The 17,983-nt window shown below is 44.4% G+C and overlaps 1 protein-coding gene across 7 annotated transcripts in view; it reads left to right on the plus strand.

Moving 5' to 3' along the window:
* Positions 1-17,983, plus strand: part of LOC132819886 (1-phosphatidylinositol 4,5-bisphosphate phosphodiesterase beta-4) — a 532,815-nt gene that overhangs the window by 231,374 nt on the left and 283,458 nt on the right. For 3 of the 7 annotated variants that reach the window (XM_060831826.1, XM_060831835.1, XM_060831836.1), the window contains exon 4: positions 2,764-2,928. The exons of 1 other annotated variant lie outside the window; for it this stretch is intronic. The gene's annotated coding sequence lies outside the window, so the exon portion shown is untranslated. Of the gene's footprint in view, positions 1-1,575; positions 1,593-2,333; positions 2,456-2,537; positions 2,929-17,983 lie in introns of those variants that run through there. 3 more of the 7 variants (XM_060831829.1, XM_060831827.1, XM_060831828.1) reach the window with 3 other exon arrangements.

A 17,983-nucleotide genomic window follows, 5' to 3' on the forward strand; every position in this document is an offset into this window, starting at 1 on the left:
GAATAGACCACTTTAGGAAAGATGTGAAACTTGAAAGGGTTCAGAACAGATTTTCAAGAATGTAACCAGGATTAGAGGGTTTGAGCTACAGGGAGAGGCTGAACAAGCTGGGGCTTAGTTCCCTGGAGCGTCGAAGGCTGAGAGGTGACCTTGTAAAAGTTTATAAAATCATGAGAGGCATGGATAGGGTAAATAGGCAAGGAATTTTCCCTGGGTTGCAGGAATCCAGAACTAGAGGGCATAGGTTTAGGGTGAGAGGGGAGAAATTTAAAAGGGACCTAAGGCATAACTTTTTCACACAGAGGGTGGAGTGTGTATGGAATGAGCTGCCAGAGGAAGTGGTGGAGGCTGGTACAATTACAACATCTAAAAGGCATCTGGATGGATATATGAATAGGAAGGGTTTCGAAGGATGTGGACCAAGTGCTGGCATATGGGACTAGATTAGGTTAGGAAATCTGGTCCGCATGGAAGTGTTGGACCGAGAGGTCTGTTTCCATGAAATCTCTATGATTTTATATGTGCGACATTATACACTTTTCACTGTATTCCTGTATGTGACAATAAAATCTAAAATTGAAGTAACTAATAGTGCTTTAACCTGACGATTTACACACCTCAGGCAAGGGGAGAAGTTGAAAGGAAATTCCTTCATGGTCACCTCAGCCAGTGCAGGAAGAGAACCCACACTGCTGATATCGCTGTGTATCACAAACCAGCCTTCCAGCTAACTGACCTACAAGGATACCACAACGCAGCTTTAAATTCCTGGACATTAGAAGCAGGGGTTTGCAAGGAAGAATTGTCTTGCACAGCCAAAGGTTGTGCCCTGCATCTAGCTGCCCTGCAAGGCTGGTGTATTCGAAGGCAAAAGTGATTTCAGAGCAATTTCAGGCAGGGTGGTTTGTACATGAGTGTTCAGCACATGGTTCAGCAACCTTGCTCCACTAAAATGCCTTTGGCCTGTGTCAGCTCTGGCTTGCACCCTTGTAATTTGCTTTTCCACAAGCAATACAAGATTCACTGACCACTTCCCAAAGATCTGACCACTGAGGTCCCAACTGGAGTCAGTTACATTGACCATTTCAGCCATTCCAATGTCTACACGTCGAACTTGCAGACACATGGAATGTTGCAGAATTCTCTTGCTGTCTTGTTTTTCGTTATTTTGTTGAAATGTGGAGTATACTTCTGAAATGAATCCTTGGTTTTTCGTAAGGTTTCTTGTCTTGGATAAGGAGGCTTGTCAGCATTCAAGTTTTGGCTAAACTTCTCCCTTGAGTAATGATTTGTTCATGAAGCTTGTTCTTCACTTTAGTTTGTATAGTTTCTGCCTTGCTTCTGTCCAATGGTTAGCCATTAACTCTATGAAGATGCCTTCTGATTTTGTTTGTTAATGCAGGAATGTTGTCCTCAGGCAACATTTGCAGTTTGTGTATTGAGCTTCTGCTGTCATCTTTTAGTTCCTAATTTTCTCATCTTGTGACTCAGTTCTTATTCTGGTTGCATACTTGTGGTATTCTATTGTGGGTATAATCAAATTTGTATCTGTTCCCTCGCACAAGCTAACTCCTGGGAAACTACAAACAGAGGTAAGTTGTCTTTGCTTTCAAGTGTGGTCTCAAACCAATCTTTTAAACTTTTGATATGCACATGTATCTTCACATGTTGCTGCAAGTCAATCAGATGTGCTTTCTCTCCAATTTTCAACCAACCTTCTTCTTTTGTGCACCTTGATAAATATGTCTGGAAAGTAAACTAAATGAGGCAGAAATGTTACATCTGGCGACTTTTGTCTGATTCTGGTGGAACATGGTACTTGTTGATTTACTCTTTGCCATTTATTAGTCTTTGAATTGCAAATGCTTCGTGACATTTGGATAATCTCCCAGGCAAATCTTTGAATACAACATAACCTACTTCTGCAGAGAATTTTTTTTTTGAAAATGTGTTTTTCAACATTGTCAGTACTGCTGTTGTGGTCTAATCAGTACTCTGGAAGTTTTGTAAAGCAGTCTTTCAAACAGGAATGTTTGCTGTTGTCTCGTTGTTAAAATGATTGCGGATTGTAAGGCATAAGAAGAGGGATGTTTCTGTTATCTCATTAGTTGTTTATTAGCTATTGAAATATCTGTGGCACAGCTTTAGATTTTAACAAGCCAGACTCCTCCGATGTGTTAATCATAGATGTGTTTTAACAAGAGTTAAATTGCTTCTCGCAATTTTGCTAGAGGTCATGTGCAGTGTGTGCACTGCTTTCCTTTATGTCTCTGCCAGTTATCAGCCTTGCTTTGTGCAGCAACTATAAGTACATGATCTTTGGCTGTTGATGTGGTGCAAATAGAAGCTCCATACGGTATCAGAAGAAACTTGCCAAAACATGCAAGGAGCCTGGCTTTGCATGTCAGAAAATTTAAATGTGCTGTGTCAGCCGTTTCCCAGTGGGCAGCGTGAGGTAGGAAGTTGGCTCTGGAGAGTTATCATTATGTGTTTGTCAGCTAAATTTTATATTAATAGCCGGGTAAGGTCTGTAGTTACAACATTGGACATAACCGATCTGCTGACCTTAAAAATGATGATTGGTATGCCCAGCACTAGGCAGACTTGAGAGTTTACTTTCCTGGCATGACTCGACTGAGACACTTGTTTTTTTGACACAGCCTGTTCCTTTAAAACATAATTGGATCCACCCACATGCAGAGGGACAGGATATTCCTTGCTATGTATAATGCTGTCGTTTTACATATCCTGCTTTCCATTCAGGTGGTGTTTACTGTGCGGCTGCTGTCTCTCACTGCAGCTCAGTAACAAAACCAGGCAAAGGCTGCAGATTTCTTCCTGGGTTCACTCATTCCGTCCTTACCCTGTCGCTGGACTGGAAAGGTACACCGTTCCCATATTGAAGGAGTCACATGTAGATTGCTGGCGGTAAGTTCATTGCAATATTTTTTGGTGCCGTTGAATGTAACTCGACACTGTAAGTTGCTGAAGACATTCTGCAGAATTTGTTGCGCCCTGTGCCAGCACTAACGTGGCTAGTTGCTGTCAAGTTCTTATCATGGGATGATACCAGTGTCCTGACTCTGGGACCCCATCCTGTTCACACACTCTTAGTGACTGCTCAGTTGGCATCCCGTGTACCCCATGCATGCCAGAGTAATGCCTGGTACCTTGCGTGGATTCCGACTGTCCCGGATGCCCCATGACTCTGCCGACCGTGAGCCGTGTGTGAGCATCTGGTACCTTGCGCGGTCCATACCCCAACAGCTTCTGTTGTGCAGATGCTGCTTAATAGGAGGACTCAGAAAAGATTGAGGCTCGTAGTCTCTTGAGCTGCCACAGACAGCCAGTGTGTAGGGACCCTGCGACTCGCACTGAAGGACAATGGTAGAAATGCCCATCGCGGACAACTATCCCCTCCTGAGAAAGCACTTTGTAATGGAGCTGAGCTGGAATGGTAGGGTTGTCCATTGTGATGGTGTTGTAGTAATAGACCCAGCAGGAAGGGTATCCCTTATTTGGACCATCAGAGTGCAGAGTTGTGGATGGGGAGGATCACACAGTGCAAAGCTACTTTCCTCTGGGGAGAGGGGCAATGGGTAATGAGAAGTTGTTGGAATCACTGAGTAGCCAAAAGCTGCTGGAGCGATTCTGGAATTGTCCTCAGTCTCTTCCCAGGGAAGATAAGGAGGAGATGTGCCCTGTGTTGGCGTTGACATCTCTGACATTACGGCAGCTACAATGCCGGGGGTCCAGAGGTCCTGCTCCTCCAACCTCCACAAAAAATACCTCTGGCCCCTGTCAACCCTGGCTTGTGCCTTTACAGATTGTCTTCCCCCAAGAGACACGAATCATATTTCTGAAGGTCTGACTGGCAGGCAGCATCAAGGTATCCAATCGGGCACGATCAGAGAATGACAGCGGCTATTTCTACCACTCCTGTGTCTATCTGTTGAACTTGAGGACGCAGTTGGAATATAGCAAATTGGTTCCCCAGTTCGCTTCCTGGCTCATTTTCCTTACTTTTGATGATGGATGCAATTGTTTTCAACAATGAATGACATCCTATGATTTCTGAAATCTGAGGTTACACCTTTGCCACTTTGAAGGGCTGGGTGAGAAGGCAGTTGGTGGAACACCTGGAGAATCCACAGGGAAGCACCACACTGAGAGACAGAGTAGTGCAAACATACCTGTGACACAGGCAGTTACCCAATGGGAGCCACCAAAGAATTCTTACCGGAAGAGGGTTTAATTTTAATTCCCTTCAACTTCGCAGACTGCTTTGTAATGTAAAGATCTGAAGATGTGCAGGTTAGGCGAAGTGGCCATGCTAAATTGCCCATAGTGTCCAAGGTTGCGTAGATTAAGTACGTCAGTCAGGGGTAAATGTAGAGCAGTAGAGTAAGGGGAAGGGGTTTGGAAGGGTTACTCTTCGGAGGGTCAGTGTGGACTTGTTGAGCCGAAGGGCCCGTTTCCACACTGTAGGGAATCTATGATTCTATGTTAAAGTTTCACAGAATTTTTAAGCTTTGAAGGCAAATTCCAATAGAGAACTGCAAGCCAAATAAACTTGAACCATACTTGGACATTCAGACCAATGACTGCTGGCATTCCTATAAGTCACGGCTGGACTTTGAGGAACACCAGTTTGAAAGTGATCCATCTTTTATAACGATAATAAACACTCATTTTGTTAGCTTGTTCAAACAGCTGTTTGCAACAATAAATTTTAAATGGAAATCAGTCAGTGTTAAGGTAGAGTTGAGTCTTGTAATGTATGCTGAATATTTGTTACAACGCCGGCAGATTTCAATGAATTTTTAATCGCTATGGATCAGCTTGTTGTTTTTTTTTGACTAAGCAATTGTCTTTAAACAGGCAGCAGTAATGTCCCTATCTGTAAGCCAGGAGGCCTAGGTTCAAAGTCCCACTTACTCCAGAGGTATGTCATAATAAATCTGTTCAGGCTGATTAAAATTATCTCTAACCGTGATACCAGGAGGCAACTCACTTCTGTAGGTAGTTAATGGTTGATTCTGATAACACATTGGGGGCCCCCATTTAATACACTGTCTGAATATTTGGCAAAGTTGCCATCATGTGGCTTTGTTTTAATTAGCTGCTGATTGATAATATTTTATGCAAATTCTCCCCTGCCTTGACAATTGTTGAAATAACTCCACGGGGACTGGTATCCCATCATCAAGTCACCTTTCATCTATACGTGTATCCTACATGATAATCGCCCAGCGAGCTCAGATCTGGCTCCTAGTGTGAGCAGAATCTCTGACACTCCTGTTTGTATCTGTCAGCCAAAGCTCCCTGATTGGGTCAAGTTAACAGCCCCAATCAGGGAACTCATATTCTGTGAGGTCCACTTGGCTGCCCTAATTCCAATGACTACAATTGAAATTAAACTGAAGGAGCAGCGTTCTGAAAGCTAGTGCTTCCAAATAAACCTGTTGGACTATAACCTGGTGCTGTGTGATTTTTAACTTTGTACACCCCAGTCCAACACCGGCACATCCAAATTACAATAGTAACATCAATCAGTGAAAGCAAGATATTGGCAATAGCTGCCAAATGTTTTGGAAACGATCACAAACCAAAGCAAATAAATCATCACACAAGGGACACTTCATCATTGTACTGTCATTTTTACCATCTAAATTGTGGGCTTACCTCAAGACACCATTCAGTTTTTACCATGAAGGGAGGGTTGTACTTTGAAAGCAGACTGATATGGACACTCACTCATCTGGACAATGTGTGTGCTTGTGCTTTTTATAGATTTGACTACATTGATTATTGCTTAAAACTTAAAAGCCTGTTTCCAAAGGGTGATGAGCATCAAATTAATCTCGGAAAGTTATAATTAGAAATTCTTGCCCAGCTATAAATAATGTGCACCCGCCAATGGATTATAAATATACAGGGTGATATTTTAACAAGCCAGACCAGTGCTAGTCTGTTGTGTGAAAGTCAGTGTACGAGTTGTTGTAATTGCTGGCTCTCGATCGCTCTCATTTTGCATTTTCGACTGTTCTAATTCAAATATAAAATAACATAGAAAGGGAGGCATTTGATAAGCACAATGTGGAATTACCAATTAAAGGTGCATTAACTCAAATATTGGGATCGCAGTGCAGGTGGGTCAGTGGTTAACACTGCTGTCTCCCAGTGCCAGGGCCCTGGATTTAAGTCTACCCTCCGGGTGACTGTCTGTGTGGAGCTTGTACATTCTCCCTCTGTCTGTGTGGGTTTCCTCTGGGTGCTTCAGTTTTTTCTCACAGTCCAAAGATATGCAGGTTAGGTGGATTAGCCATGGGATATGCAGGGTTATAGGTAGGTGTTATGTTCTTCAGAGGGTTGCTATGAAATTGATGGGCTGAATGGCCTGCCTCCATACTGGAGGGATTCTATAATCTGAACATGGCTATGCCATCTATGAACGGATTAGCTTTCCATTGGCATTTTTTTCCATTCACGTGTTATGGGCATTACTAGTGAGGTACCCCTAATTGCCCTTCAGAGATGGTGGTGAGCTGCCTTCTCAAATACCCCTTTGTCCACAGTGTGGCTGTGGTTCTAACCGAGCCAGACCTGGGAAGGATGCCTGATTACCTTCCCTAAACGCCGCCAGGACTTTTCCACACGACAACAGTTTCATCGTCAGCATTAATAATCCAAGTGTTTTTTCTTGTTGTAAATCTTATCTGGTTGATTGAGTTTCAGTTCCCCAGCTGCTGTGCTGGGATTTGAACCCATGTCACCACAGTTTCAGTCTGAGCCTCATTTGCAGATTTAGTAACAGCGAGCCTTGAGAAGAATTGTAGCTCAAGTTGAGGTTCTGGATGTAGGCTTGCTCACTGAGCTGGAAGGTTCGTTTACAGACATTTCATCACCAAACTAGGTAACGTCTTCAGTGAACTTCCGAATGAAGACTTCACCGGAGGCTCATTGAAGATGTTAACTAGACTGGTGATGAAATGCCTCAATATGAACCTTCCAGCTCAGTGAGCAAACCTACATCCAGATCCAGTAACATTTCTGTTTTAATTAATTCATGGGAGATGGATGTCACTGGCCAGACCAATGTTTATTGGCCATTCCGAAGTGCCCAGAAGTAGGTTGAGTGTTAGCCACAGTGCTGTGAGTCTGGAGTCACATGTAGGCCAGGGTAGAGTCATAGAGTTGTACAGCATCAAAACATATCCTTCGGTCCACCTCGTCCATGCTGAGCAGATATCCTAAATAAATCTATGCCATTTTCCAGCATTTGGCCTATGTCCCTCTGAATCCCTTCTATTTGAGTAGTGAGGATGGCAGATTTCCTTCCCTCAAGGATTTGAGTGAACCAGGTGCGCTTATCCTGACAATCAGCAGTGGCTTCATGGTCATCATTCGACTCTTAATCCCAGATTTCTGTTGAATTCAAATTCTATCATCTGCTATGGGAAGACGTTATCTGAATGTCTAGATTCATAGTCTGGTGGTAACATCATTAGGCCATCAACTTCCCATTAAATTCCCACCTTACTGCTACACCCCTTTTCAGAAGCCATTTGCCTGTTACCCTACCAGCTCTTTTGAAAGAGCTATGGATTAATCTACTCTGCTTTTTCACCACATCTTTGTTCATTTTCTCCCGTCCTGTACATCCCCATCAGCAAAGACAGAGAAGACCTGATGTTAAAATGGCTTCCAGCGTGTGTGGCAAATGCCTTTTTGGACATGTGGTTTCTCTTCATAGAGAGAGATATGGGGGAGAGGGAGTGCAATTCCATCTTGCTGCTTTTGGGTCCCTTGTCTTTGGCACAGCGTGCCTCAGCTGGCAGCACTGCTGCCTCACAGCACCAGGGACCTGGGTTTGATTCCAGCCTTGGGCGAATGTCTGTGTGGAGTTGTACATTCTCCCCATGTCTGAGTGGGTTTCCTCCAGGTACTCCGGTTTCCTCCCACAGTCTGAAGATGTACAGGGTTAGGATGGATCGGCCATGGTATGAACCCCAGGCAGGGTTTTGGAGGTGGTGAGGGCCTGGGTGGAATGCCTTTTGGAGAGTCAGTGCAGATGTGGTGGGCTGAATGGCCTCTTCCTGCAGTAATGGGAGTCTGTGACACAGTCCTAGCTCAGGAAATGCCAGTGTAACGTGGGAGGGCAACTTTTTCTGCTCACTGAGTGTGACTCAATTTATGTGACTATTAATCCTGCCAGAAAGGAGTTGGGGGCCTTGCAAATAGATGTCCAAAGGTGTCAGCTGATGTCCGACTGACATCTTTGTATCAGTCAGCCCTTTTAAAAATGCAGTGTCCTGAACCAGCCACAAGCAGGAGCTTGTAAAGGTTAGTTAAAAGAACACTCCCCTGCCATCATGTCAAACATTGCGACAGTTTCTGAGACGTTTAGCTGAGAATCTGTAGCAATGCTGGGAACTTAAGTGCTTGGAATGGCTTTACAGTTGCCAAAGGGAGCCCTTCTTTCTGTGACAGGATCCCTCCATGCACTCTCGCTGTTGGGGGATGAAAGGGCATTGGAGACTGGAGGTAATAGACAACGCAGACCCCTCTCAGTGTGCTCCACCATCCTGTGATAGAGAAGATGAAGCTTAAATTGCAGAGGGGTATAAAATCAGGCCTTGCTTCCCGAGGGAGAGAGTCACACAGGTTTGTGTCTTCTCCTGGCACTCACTGTCAGAAACAGTCGCTGAGCTGTTTTGCCTGTGGCTACTGTCAGGTTGCTGAAGGGAAGAGTCAGTAGCCTGTGCTCATGTTAAGAAGATGACTGACATTGTATGATTCTCGCATGTCTCATGGACAAACTCAAATGATAGGAAACTCTTTTGGGATTTGTAAAGCCTTTAAGCCATCCTTGAGGTAAAACATCAGGCACCATGTATTTCCTTTTAAGCAAAACCTTGTGAATCTCCTCAGAATTCTGGTTGTTCAACCAGTGTGTGCTGACTGCCATGCCCTTTGGTACAGCTGTGATTTGGTTTGATTTGATTTATTATTGTCACACGTACCGAGACACACTGAAAAGTATTGTTTTGTGTGCTGTCCAGGCAGATCAGACCTTACATAAGATCACCAGGGTAATAAAACAGAATGCAAAATATCATGTTACAGCTGCAGGGAAGATGTGGAGAAAGATCAACTCTAATGTATGGAAGAAGCTGTTCTTGAATCTGTCGGTACATCTTTTTAAACTCTTGTATCTTCTGCCCAACAGGAGAGAATATAACTGGAATGGGTATGTGCCCACTTTCCTGGCAGCTGCTATGACAGCTCTACTTTGCAGCTGTTTTCTGTTTCCTTTCTCCTCTTCCCCTCCTCCCTCCAGCCCCGTCCACACACACGCTTTTTTGACTCTTTCTCAGCCAGTGGAAGGCTGGAGGATTAGGCTCATAAACTTGACAAGAGCAGGGAAGAAGCTGTTCTTGAATCTGTCAGTACTTTCCTGAGGGCTCTTTCCTGAACAGTTGTCACCAAATGAGTCTACATTGGACAAGGCACCAGTAGCACCCATTAAAAGAATCCCCACAGTGTGGAAAAAGGCCCTTCAGCCCAGCAAGTCCACACCGACCATTCAAAGAGTAACGCACCCAGACCCATTCCCCTATTACTCTACATTTAACCCCTGACTAATGCACCTAACCTACGTATCCCTGAACACTACGGGCAATTTAGCATGGCCAATCCACCCTTACCTCCACAACTTTGGACTGTGGGAGGAAACCGGAGCACCCAGAGGAAACACACGCAGACACGGGGAGAATGTGCAAACTCCACACAGTCACCCAAGGCTGGAATCGAACCTGGGTCCCTGGTGCTGCAAGGCAGCAGTGCTAACCACTGAGCAACATCTGCCAGGTCAAGTTGTTGGAGTTCACAAGCTTCCTCCTCACTTCTGGTGGTTCTCCCAGTGCGGCCGGGGACCTCAGTCCTATATGGATGCTGGTTTGGTCTGCACTACCTGTGCTGTTGTCTAACAGGTGGAGTTTGGTTTAAGCTGCAGGCAAGCACAAAACTTGGAGGCTGTGGCTGAATACTTGCTTTCTTCTTAAAAAGATTGAGGAAAGCAGAAGGTTGGCCATCACCACCAGACCTAGACTGAAAATAAAGGGGATCAGATTTAGGACTGAGTTTAGGAGCAACTTCTTCACCCAAAGGGTTGTGAAGCTGTGGGATTCTCTGTCCAGGGAAGCATTCCTGAAGAAGGGTTATACCCGAAACGTCGACTTCGCCACCTCCTGAGCTGAGTTCCTCCAGCCTTTTGTTTGTCTGCATTGAAGCAGTTGAGGCTATCTCGTTGAATTTTTAAAGGCAAAGATAGATTGTTGAAAAGCAAAGTAATCAAGGGTTATGGTTTTTGGGTGGTAAGTCCACCAAAAGATCAGCCATGATCTTATTGAATGGCGGATTGGGCTTGATGGGCCAGATGGCCTACTCCTGCTCCTAGTTCTGATGTTCCTATCTCTAGAAATCCCAAATCCAACGAAACTTTCCAACATTCCAAGACCCTTCTTATTTTGATTGTATTCTGGAATACATACTGCAGTTACCCAAGTCCCCATGGTGCCTTTCTAGTCTTCCCTGAAGTGGAATGGGGAGGCCATGTTCTCAGATCCCTGAGATATTTAGAGCATGCCGTCCCCTCCTTGTGGATGCAGATCACATGCTTGTCATCAGTGAAGGCCAATCTCCCATTGTTGATAATTCTATCTGACATGGTATCTCTACTTGCATTGAAGAAAAGTACCTGAATTGTCTTGAACAGGACATCAATTGGTAACGTGTCTCAAAAACATACCAAGAAGTAAATTCATCTCTGCTGTGCTGCAGTAGGGAGCAGCACCTGGGCATTGGGCACAATATGAGGTGATTCTGTGATCCCCATTCGCTTTGACTGAGGCTGACAGCTGGAGACCTATTCTGTTTTCACTCGCATTTCCTACAGAAATACTTCTTTGCTGAAGTGGTGGTAAGTAAGTGGAAGAATGGGGCATCGGTATGGATGGTAGATCAAGAAAGCTTTGTGTGTGTTTGAGGACAGTTGCTTTTGCCTGCAAAGCTGCTGTTTAATGGTGCCTTGTGAATCATGTTGAGGAAGCCATGATGGAAAGGGTGCTGCAGTAGACTTTGAATCTGCTAAAGTGAGGACTTTATTGGAGATGAATGTTCCAGGGCCTCAGGCCTTTGCAAAACATCATGCCAAATGCAGCCAGCTACATCCTAGATCTTGCTCGTCTTGCCACAGACAATGCACATCATCAGGAAGGGCTCATCATTTGTAAGCTCCTTAAATGTTCCAGCTGAAATCGTGATTTGAGTTCCATTGCAATTCAGTGTGATTACAAAGGAAGAAAGATAGCGATAATTAGTAATCCGATATCATAATACAGCCTGTACCTGCACAGACTACTGTTACTGAAATGCCAGAAGTGATTTTGGCTGCTTCCTGGCCTTGTACAAGAGGTGAATTGACAGTATTCGCAGTTTTACCTTGAATTTGCTTTGGGAAAAAATAATCAAAGTGTCTGTTGAAATTGGGTGACTAATTTCCATTTTAATACGAGCAAACCACTGTGGATGCTGGAGATCTGAAATAAAAGCAGACAATGCTGGAGAAGCTAAACAGGTCTGGCAGTATCTATGCAGAGAAACAGAGTTCACACTTTGAGTCCAATATGATTTACAAGGATGTTGCCAGAGTTGGAGGGTTTGAGCTATAGGGAGAGGCTGAACAGGCTGGGGCTGTTTTCCCTGGAGTGTTGGAGGCTGAGGGGTGATCGTATAGAGGTTTACAAAATTATGAAGGGCATTGATAGGATAAATAGACAGTCTTTTCCCTGGGGTCGGAGAGTCCAGAACTAGAGGGCATAGGTTTAGAGTGAGAGCGGAAAGATATAAAAGAGACCTAAGGGACAACTTTTTCACGCAGAGGGTGGTACGTGTGTGGAATGAGCTGCCAGAGGATGTGGTGGAGCCTGGTACAATTGCAACATTGAAGAAGCATTTGGATGGGTATATGAATAGGAAGGGTTTGGAGGGATATGGGCTGCGTGCTGGCAGGTGGGACTAGATTGTGTTGGGATATCTGGTCAGCATGGAAGGGTTGGACCGAAGGGTCTGTTTCCGTGCTGTACATCTCTTTGACTCTTCTTCAGAACTTCCATTTGGATTGATATTGATGAATAACTGAACAAAAATGGTATTGATAAAATACATAGCCGTGAGGAAGTTGTTGCTACCTCATGAGATCTGATTGTTATCAGAAAAACTCAGTTATCAAAAAAACTCAGGCAGTGAGGATTGTTGGAAATAAGGCTTGGCGTAAATTGCTTTTGCAAAGGAGATAAAGATCTGCAGAACCCAGTTCATTCTGTCTTGTTTCTTTTTAACTGGTAATATAACCAGCTCACTCGTTTTGAGTTTCGGTCCATTTGAGGTGTTGGTAATCCAGAAGCCCCAGGCTAATGCTTTAGTGACATGGGCTAGAATCTCGCCATGGCTATTGATGAAGTTTGAATTCAGTGCAGTAGGGGTAAGGAAAGCTGCAAGAGAAAGCAGCAAATCAGGGGTAATCGTGCTGATTGTTATAAAAAAACTCACCTGAGTTGCTAATGCTCTTCAGGGAGGGAAATCTGCTGTCCTTACCTGGTCTGGCTAACATGTGACCCACAGCAATGTGGTTGACCCTAAATTAAGGATGGGCAACAGCTGTTGGCCAAGCTAGTCATGCCCACATCCCGCGAATAGATTTGATAAAAAAATTATTGTGGGTGGCTCAGTGGTTAGCACTGCTGCCTCACAGCGCCAGATACCCAGGTTCAATTCACCCCTCAGGTGACTCTCTGTGTGGAGTTTGCACATTCTTCTCGTGTCTGCGTGGGTTTCCTCCGGGTGCTCCAGTTTCCTCCAACAGTCCAAAAATGTGCAGGTTAGGTGAATTGGCCATGCTAAATTGCCCGTAGCGTTAGGTGTAGGGGAATGGGTCTGGGTGGGTGCGTTTCGGCGGGTCGATGTGGACTTGTTGGGCCGAAGGGCCTGTTTCCACACTGTAGGTAATCTAATCTTAATTTCTGCTACACAGTGGATAGTGTCCCTGCCTCTGAGTACCTGATTCAAGCAAAGCTCAGCACACGTTGGAAGAACAGCACTTCGTTTATCACTTGGGAACTCTGCAACCTTCCAGACTCAATATCAAGTAGGGCCTGAGCATCTTTTCCCATGTCCTTACACCAAACCCCAAAGCCCTGGCCCTGTCGTCACATGACCTGCTACCACAAACAACTGATTGTCAGCCATTAGCAGTTATTCTTCTCCCTGGCTGGCTTTCACACATTCCTTGCCTGCCCAACTGTTTTTCTCTCAGTCCAGGCTCCACCTCTACCTTCTCCAGCATACTTACCAATCTATCAGTTCTGAAGAAGGGTCACTGAAGAAGGTTCTGAAGAAAGCTTCCTCTCCGCAGATGCTGCCAGACCTCCTGAACTTTCCCAGGCGTTTCTGATTTTGTTGGTGTGTGTGAGGTGAATGGTAATGCAGGCAAGTCTGAAGAAGTCACATGGATAGTTCTCGTTGTTGATGAAGGGCTTTTGCCCGAAACGTCAATTCTCCTCCTCCTCAGATGCTTGCCTGACCTGTTGTGCTTTTCTTGCACCACACTCTCGACTCTGGTCTCCAGCATCTGTAATACCCACCTCCGCCAAGCCACATGAATAGTCTGATTGGATGACATGGTGTAATCCAGCAATGTTGTTGAAAGTGTCAAGTTAGATGTTCACCTGATGAGTCAACATTGTGTTCAGCATGCCCCTTCAATCTAGACCAGCAATTAACAGAGTTAATTGAATAATCCATCAAACAGGTGAAGCCAGCAATGTCATGCCTTGACATCATAGCTCCCTGGTCAGATTACACCTTCAGCATCATGTTTCATTCTGTTATTCCCAAAAATGCATTTAATTGGTGATGACTAGGGAGGAAGAAACACTGTGATGAAGTACTATTGGTAGAAGCCTGAATATTAAAATCACTGAATGCCTTTATCCCAACAAGTCCACACCAAGCCTCTGAAGAGTAACCCACCCAAACCTATTCCCCTACCCTGACTAATGCACCTAACATACAAGTCCCTGAGCACTATGGGCAATTTAGCATGGCCAATCCACCCTAATCTGCACATCTTTGGATTGTGAGAGGAAACCCATGCAGACACAGGGAGAACGTGCAAATACCACACAGAGAGTCGCCCGAGGTTGGAATCGAACCAGGCTCTCTGAGGCAGCAGTGCTAACCACTGAGCCACTGTGCCGAATATATTAGGATTAACTGTAAAAATGTGACATTGCAGGCGTGTGTGAGGTGTGGTTGGCATCTGCGAATTGACCTTATAGAGGGTTTCAGTCAGGAAACTTTATGAAATAGACGAATCTGAGAAATCCTTGTAAAATAAATTGCGATTATAATTCAAGCTAATGCATATTCAGAATGGCAGGTGTAGAAAATGATAATTGATGCATCTTTCACAGTCTTAGAGCACTTCCATAAACACATGTCGACCGTGGAATATATTATGGTGTAGTCACTGTTGGAACGCTGGACTATTGACAGGGAATTTATCACACGTCGCTTGAATGAAACGTGGAATAGATATTGAGGAATGCAACGCAGTTGGAATTCCTGGACTCAATTAACAAACAATTGTGTGCAGTTCCGATGGGACTTTAGGATCTTTCTGGTCTGATGAACTAAGATGGTCAAAATATCCATCCTCATCTTGTTCTGGCAATAGCAGTAAAGTGCTGTTGATCCTTCAGCAGTATGTACTGATGACAGATTATTAACCATGTAGCACCAACGTATGATTGTGTTAATCTGAAGGGAACATTGAAGTAGCCTGGCAGAATTCAGAAATGCAGAATGCAGCAAATTTACCAGCCGTACTTAATTTTTACATCTTTGGCAGAACAGTGTCATAATTAAGGTGAGGAATACCAATTCTCTGTAAAGTATAAGACATTGTGACTGTTAGTGATTGTGTTTGACAGAGAATCATTATAGAGAAATAATTTAGCCATGGCAAATGGAATATTTGTTTTGCTGTCTTGGTCAACTGCAGAGGTAGTCCTTTCATTTATACTTTGGGGCTTACATGATAAATTATTGTTTATAACCTTTTTTAAATATCCATGGAATTTGCTCATTCAATGATTATTCCCAGGTTGATGTCTAACTTCCTTACTGGTATGCCTTGTGTTTGGAAATGTTTTGTGTCGTGAGGTATTGCTCAGATAAGGGGTTTGCTTTCTGTTTTGCACATGTGCCGATATTTTCTTACATTTCAGTGGACGTGATATTCCAGTCAGTGACAAAACACCACCATCTGCCATGTACTTTTCCTGGGATGTTACATTGGGCTGAGGGACTGGGGCAGGTGCAGTTTAAAACGTGTTTCTTTAGTTGAAAACTCCTATCGGTTTTTGGTGAGAAATTTACTCTGGCGTAAGATTTGTTTCATAAGCTTATAATAGTTATTTGAGTTGAAAGGCGATGTCATTTGCTATGTCATTGGCACACATTCAGGGCAGAATCTTTGGCCTTGGGTTCCAGTCCTGCCCTTGGGAGGAATTGCAGGTCCATAGCCTTCACAGCTCAGTGGTGGGACGCAGAGGGAGATATTTGAGGAGGTGCCCAGTTAATAAGCTGTTGTTCCCCCCCCCCCCCCTCCCCCCAGGGGTCTTACTTAAGTAGCAGTGGAGGGTGGGCTCCCAAAGCAGGAGACAAGAAGAAGATCATCTGACTCTGATGCTTTGACAATTCACTACCGGAGATGGGAGGTGCTGAGGTAGGTAGGCTCAAGAGAGGCCATCGCTGTCTTGCCCTGCCCCAGAAGACGTTACCGAAATAAAAAGTGTTTACAGCTGCCTGACCACAGTCGTGGACAATTGCAGCTGCAGGATGTGGGGGAGAGGGATGCATAATGAATGTTACATGAAGTGTTCTCCACTGTTCTGTCCCTGGGAGGTCACCTCCATTCACCTACTCAGGACTAGGCATCAGCCTGGGTCCAAAAGCTGACTGGAACGTTCCAGTTAGCATCCACCTATTGAATCGCCCATTAGGGGGCTTGGTCGGCTACATATCACTACTGACTCCACCACCCGGCCCCATCTACAAATTCGGCTCTTCAAAAATAGCAGTGAGGCAGGAATACTAGGGGCAGACTAGTGGCATTTAAAAACTTGGCGCTTGCGGTCAGTCTTTCATGTAGAGTCAAAATGATTGAAGTCACTGTTCCAATGTGTACCTTACAAGAACAAAATTCCAGTGCCCAGTTCATGGGAAGCCAGCATGTGCACGCTTGTCTGAAATCCATATCCTTTGGCTAGCAGGAAGGAGTTCCAGTCTATGAATTTGTGGAAGATGGTAGCATCACATTTGTTCTTTTCACAAGTGGTGCTCATCATTGCTTTGCAAAATCACCTGAAAAAAAATCTATGAATGTACAATCTATTGAACTCTGTGCTAGATAACATTTCAGTGCTTGGGTGTTGCAGTCATAATCTATGACACTATTGGTTAACGTTTTAATGTGTTTTATGAAATTCTCCCATTGTTTGAACAGGATTAACAATGTTTCTGTGAAAGAGCAATAGGAAGAACACCATTCACATTAGAAATGTCATCAGCTTGGTTTCTAATTCTGGATCATGTAACAGTCTATTCATATCCAAAGTAAATACTTCTGATTCTTTCTGTCATCTATTTAATTTAAGAGCAATTGGCATTGTTACCATGTCCTATAATAGATGGGGCTAATGTCTTAACATCCTTTGTAGCTCAGATGTCCATTGTGTTTGTCCAAGTCGGGTGTTTTGATACCCTTGATTTTTGCCATGCCGTCTTCATTCCAGGGCAGCTATCTCTCTATGACAGGCTTTTTCATTCGTTCTTGCTCACACTGATTGTAGTTTGCTGTGGCTAATCTGCATACATTTCCAAACCCATGCAAATGTTGTGTGCACTTTGTGGGCAAATGTGAAAATGCCTGGTTGTCAATGGAGCAGAGCCACTTTAGATTGAAGAACGCGATGCAAACTACATCTGTGCATAAATATACATGGGAACTATATAGAATCCCCACTGTGTGGAAATAGGCCCTTCGGCCCCACAGGTCCACACCGACCATCCCACCCAAACCCATTCCTCTACATTTACCCCTGACTAATGTACCTAACCTACACATCCCCGGACACTTTTGGCAATTTATCATGGCCAATTCACCAAACCTGTATATCTTTGGACTGTGGGAGGAAACCGAAGCACCCGGAGGAAACCCACGCAGACACTGGGAGAATGCACAAACTCCACACAGACAGTTGTCCAAGGCTGGAATTGAACCTAATGCTGTGAGGCAGCAGTGCTAACCAATGACCCACTGTGTCGCCCGTTGATATATTCATTGACAGTCAGTGTTTCACACTGACATTGAGTACATTGATCAGCAATTTAAGTCAAAAATATGCTAACACCCATCAACAGGCGAAAGATGATGGACATGATGCTGTTCCTTTGAGCGACTCATATAAGAAAGTCCTCTTGGTATGACATGCTCATTTCTCTTGCACCATACTCACACACCCAGGTTTAAAGTGGGCAAAGTGGCTCAAGCTATTTCCTCCTCCACCATGCAGTTCCATCAGCTTCATCATGTATGATCCGGACAACCTCATTCCTGATGAAGGGCTTATGCCCAAAATTGTCATCTCACCTGCTCCGAGGATGCTGCCTGACCTACTGTGCTTTTCCAGGACCACACTCTCGATTCTGATCTCCAGCATCTGTAGTCCTCACTTTCTCCTAATATCCAGCCTTGGGCTGACAAGTGGCAGGTAACATTTGCGCCACACAAATGCCAGGCTGTGACCACCAGCAATAAGACCAGACAAAAGTGAGAACTGCAGATGCTGGAAAC

This window comes from Hemiscyllium ocellatum, chromosome 10 (assembly GCF_020745735.1).
Source record: "Hemiscyllium ocellatum isolate sHemOce1 chromosome 10, sHemOce1.pat.X.cur, whole genome shotgun sequence".
Lineage (NCBI taxonomy): Eukaryota > Metazoa > Chordata > Chondrichthyes > Orectolobiformes > Hemiscylliidae > Hemiscyllium > Hemiscyllium ocellatum.